The 4,998-nt window shown below is 55.7% G+C and overlaps 1 pseudogene; it reads left to right on the forward strand.

Moving 5' to 3' along the window:
- Positions 1 to 257: 257 nt before the first annotated feature.
- On the forward strand, positions 258 to 3,742 carry LOC123142771 (uncharacterized; annotated as a pseudogene).
- Positions 3,743 to 4,998: the final 1,256 nt, after the last annotated feature.

Raw genomic sequence — 4,998 nt, forward strand, 5'->3', positions numbered from 1 at the left:
GCGGCCTTTGGCCGGCGGCGCCGCCGGCAGCGGCGAGGGAGGAGAAGCCGAGGCGACGAGCTGGGGGGGAGGGGGCGCTAGGGTAGCCGCCCGGAGTCGCCCGCGGGAGCGACTCGGGGGCCATTTGCTCGCTGTTTCACGGGTCGTTGCCTCTTTTAGAAAATGAATTCTATTTGTTTTTGAGGGGAAAATGAATTCGAATATGTTTGCCTTGAATTTTATTTATTGCTTGCAGAGTATGCCATCAGCAGCGCACCATGCAGAGCCCCAGCAAGCTGTCTGCAGTCTTTCTCTCCGCACCCCCTGCTTTCTCCGGGCCCCAAGTTTGGGCTGAGCTCCCAGATGACTTGCTTCATTCCATCGTTGCTCGCTTGGGCTCCTTCCGAGACCATCTTGGCTTCGCTGCAACATGCCCCACTTGGCGTGCTAGCTGCCTTCTCTTCGTACCCATCCAAATCCACGTTACGCACAAAATTGCCACCTCTCTTCATCCAGCCCCATGATCGTGTACAAGTTCCTCTTCTTACTGCTACCAGTTATTGTCGTGAACTATATGCGTGTAGGGTTATTGATCCAGCCAACCAAAACACCGCCCTTCACTGCCAGATTCCTGTAGAAACAACCGAGAAGATGGTATTTATTGGCTCCTCCTATGGTAATGCCATCTACATCTACAACGAATTTTGTCACATCATCGATGTGTTCACCGGTGTGGAGGTTTCAACTCCACGTCTCCCATCCAGCGCCAAATTTATGGTAGTCTACTTGAAGGGCACTCTAACAGCCCCCCTTGCATCACCCAACTCACATCTCCTTGTCGGTACCCAGTTCTCCCTCTTTGATTTGCCTGTTGGAAATGACTCTTGGTCTGAACTCGAGCTTCCTTATCAGTTTGAAATAGACCATATTTTGAAGTTAATTGCAAGAAACCATCACATTTGGGGCATCGTTTGTAGAAAACCACGAGGTCACTAATATTTTGCAAAAGCCACCGCGTTTTGGTGAACTTTTTGCAGAAAGCACTGATCGCGTGCTTTGCCATGTTTGATAGCGTTTCCGACAGGTGGGCCCCGCTAGTCAGGTGCTGACTTGGGAAAAATTGCCACGTGTGAGTGTTGACCAAGTCTTCTACCTTCTCCTCTCTTCCACTCTCACACACATTACAACAAACACATTGTGTGCGTGAACTGGGAAGGGTAGGGTCCTACGCCGTCGACTGGGATGGGGGGGGGGGGGGCAGAGCCGTCGGCCATCGAGCAGTCGCCACTCGTGTGCATGGTGCAGGAGGACCCTCCTCCCGCGAGCACGCGCCCCGGCGAAGAGAAGAACGGCCTGACGGCTCCGGTGAGGCGGCCACCCTTCTCCCACGCGAGCACACGCGCCGGTGAGGCGGCCACCCTTCTCCCGCGTGAGCACGCGCCCAGGCGGGGCGTTTTCCCTCCTCCCGCGAGAGCATGCGCCTCTGGCTTCCGGCGAGGCGACGTCCCTCCTCCCCACGAGCATGTGCCCTGAGCTCCGGTGAGCACGTGCCACTGACCTCGCGCGCGAGCACGCCCTTCAACGCCCGCCACATGGCTGCCCCTTGGCTAGCTGCAGCGGCCGCCGTCGGCCATCAGCGTCGCGAGGAGGGGGGGCAGGATGACGCCGCAATCGCCGGTCTGGCAGCCCTGCGGCCGGTAGGAGGAGGGCGGTAGGGGGACTCGCCGTAGGAGGAGTGCCGGACGCCGCCGCGGCCGGTCTAGCAGTTCCCATGACCGGTAGGAGGAGCGGACGCGAGAACGAGCCCTCCCGGCGAGGCGGCGGCGACCGGTGTGCGCATCGGTTGGGCGGTGTCGTCGTCAGCAGTAGCAGGTGCTGCTCGTGGTTCAGCTGGCGCAGAAGAGGCGCGGTGGAGCTGCTGCTTGGCGAGGAGTTCTTCGTGGCGTCCGAGGCCAGAGAGCACGCACGGGCATCCGTCGGCAGAATGAGAGAGAGGAGGAGCAGGACAACGAGCTGATGCCTGGGGGAGGGGGTTTATTGAGTAACAAATGCCACTGATTTGCATATTTGCCGCGGCTAACAGCAAAACTGACAGGTTTGGCCCACACGTCAGGGTGACATGGAAGACCTATGTGGATAAGATGCTGAGGTGGCCATGGGACCCACATGTCATCCCTACTGTCTTCTTCCTCTTTCTTCCTACCTCATCTCTCTCTCCTCCACTTCCTGGTCGCATCGCGCCGCCGCCGCCGCACCCTCCTCTGAACACCGTCCATCTCCTGGTCGCGTCGCGCCGCCATCCCTCCTAGTCCGCCGTTCAAGCGCCATGGTCGGCGAGCCAGAGGTGGAGCTCGCCTTGCCCTGCCATCCCCTGCTCGATCCGGTCGCCGACCTGGCTGCCGCCGCCGCTCCTAGCGCGCCCGTCCCTCCTGCTCCGACCGCGTCGGCCTCGCCGCCGCCTGCGCATGCAGTTCCGCCGCCCGACGCTCGCAGTGCTGCCGCCCAGCGCTTGCAGTTCCGCCGCCCGGCCCTTGCAAGCGCCGCCGCCTCGCGCTCGCCTCTCCGGCAAGCCCCGCCCCGTGCCTGCCTCATCCCGCAGCTGAGTGCCGGGATCTCGCTGATAGGGGCGCGGGCGTGCGGGGGCGGCGAGCGCCTCGCCGCAGGGAGAAAGGGGCACGGGCACGCGGGGGCTTGGCCTCGCGGAGCGGGCAGGGGCGCGGGCACGCGAGGGTTCGGCCTCGCCGGAGCGGGCAGGGGCGGGTGGGGGGGAGGAGGCTCGGCCACGCCGGAGCATGCTGGGGCGCGGGGGTTCGGCCTCGCCGAAGCTAGCAGGGCCAGTCGCTGCTGTTGTTCCTCCACCGCTCCTGTTGGAAGGAAGGAGGAGAGGAGATAAGAGAAGGAGAGAAGAGCTGACAGGTGGGACCCTCGTCCACATCAGCTGGTCAAAGATCGACTAGGATTAGTCTTTGCCACATCAGCGGTCCCACCCGTCAGGTTTGCTGTTAGACGCGCTCAATTTCAAATCAGTGCGATTTGTTATCCACTTGGCGCAGAAGTGGTGGTCTTTTGTGATTTTCAGCAAAAGTGGTAGTTTTGGAGTACCCTAGCCATAAATATGGTGGTTTTGGGCAATTAACTCACATGTCAACCGAGGCCGCGACATGGATGGAAGTGGTGAAGCTGGGCGAGAAGGCACTCTTTATCGGGGCGGGATTGAAGAGCACGCCACATTCTTGCATGAGCCCGGAACTATGGGGAGGGAGGAGCAACATCGTCTACTCTCCTTGTACATCTCGACCTTGGGCTCTCTATGGGGTGTCTGGCGTGCCAGATCCCGTGCAGGATACACGACCCATCGAACCCGACGCAAGAAGCACACCAGTGAAGTCGAGAGTTTGGCCGTTCTGGCTGTACCCAAGCATGTTCTACTGACATGGCCAATGATCTGTGCCTGCCAGCCAACTAACTAAAGCTTGCGGCGGCACCAGCTTCATCTAATATCCCCCTTTGAGATGCAGGGAGCAGAGATTGATGTTTGCTGCATGGGTAGGAGATGTTAATGGTGGCGTTAGCGCTTGAAACATTTAGTAAGTAGGAGCGGTCCCTCCTGCTCCTACTGCTCCTGTGCGCTCCTGTGGTTCTGTTTAATCTTTCACTAGTTGTACTTGACCACTTATGCTTTTTTCTGTGTCGAGGAAATTAGCATGTTCCACGTCTCCCCTGTCTGCATGTACTTGAGCCTTTTTGTGTTTAAGCTTGTAATTTGTTTGCTAAACTGCATCACTAGCGCCTCCTCTGTTTCAATGTGGTGCTGGGTTTTTTTTTTGGCTATATAATGTTTTTTTGAACGGTCGGGGGGGGGGGGGGGGGGGGGGATCGTGAGGGGGGGGGGGGGGGGGGGGGGGTGATCGTGAGCTTACTAGAATTACCAACTTGTGGTGTTGGTCTCAGTTCTTACCTGTGCTCTTTGTTTTATCAATCTTCCACCAAGTGCACTGGGCCATTTGTGCTAATTCTGTCATGTTCAGCGTCTCTGCTGCCCTGTGTTGCTCGTTATTGTTGATAGCTGTCTTGGGGAAGATGAATTAGTTGGTGTCCCTTAATTTGAAGATACAAATATCCGCTTGGTAGTTTCATCAATTCCTGGTCACTGCAGTTCCGTTTTGGGCATCGTTCTAGTTCATTGCCCAACTAGCTAGAATGCATGAAGTCGAATCTGACAAGTACTCTCTCTTTAAAGAAATATAAGAGTATTTAGATCCCTACTAGTGATGTAAATGCTGTTATATTTCTTTACGGAGGGAGTATACGATGACTGCTGAATGCGACAGGAACTTGTATTGATTTTCATTGCATCTAGAGAAGCATGTATACGTAGAAACCTGGATCAGATGATATGAAGAGAATGGCATATTTTAGTACAGTTGCAGTGCATAATGAAGGATGCCTAGTTGCCTATATATAAATATGCCTCAGACCATTTTGTGGAATTGGATGCTCAGTTCATTGTCTCGAATAGCTATGGGAGATCCTACGCTATGCAGCCCCTCAGCATGGTCTGAGGTGTTGGATAATGAGCAACTAGTATTCACTGAGGGCCAAAGGTCAATACATATACATGCGTGGTAAAGCAGGAAACTCCTTATACAATGGGGATATACAGAAAGGGGACTATACACATCTAACACCCCCTCAAACTCATGGTGGGTCAACAACACTTAGTTTGGAGAGAAAAAAAGCCATGCTGCGCTCGAATTTGTGCCTTCGTAAAAAAGTCCGCCAACGGTAACTCAGAAGGCACATAGTGAAGAGCAAGAGTCTGATCCTGCATAGCAGTACACACAAAATGGGCATCCACACCGATGTGCTTGGTGAGCTCATGCTTCATCGGGTCACGCGCAATACTGATAGCACCGGTACTGTCTGACAGTAAGGGAGTCAAGGTAATAGCAGACACACCAAAATCCTCATGGAACCACCGTAACCAGATCACCTCAGCCGTCAACATAGCCATGGCTC

The sequence above is a fragment of the Triticum aestivum genome, chromosome 6D (assembly GCF_018294505.1).
Source record: "Triticum aestivum cultivar Chinese Spring chromosome 6D, IWGSC CS RefSeq v2.1, whole genome shotgun sequence".
NCBI lineage: Eukaryota > Viridiplantae > Streptophyta > Magnoliopsida > Poales > Poaceae > Triticum > Triticum aestivum.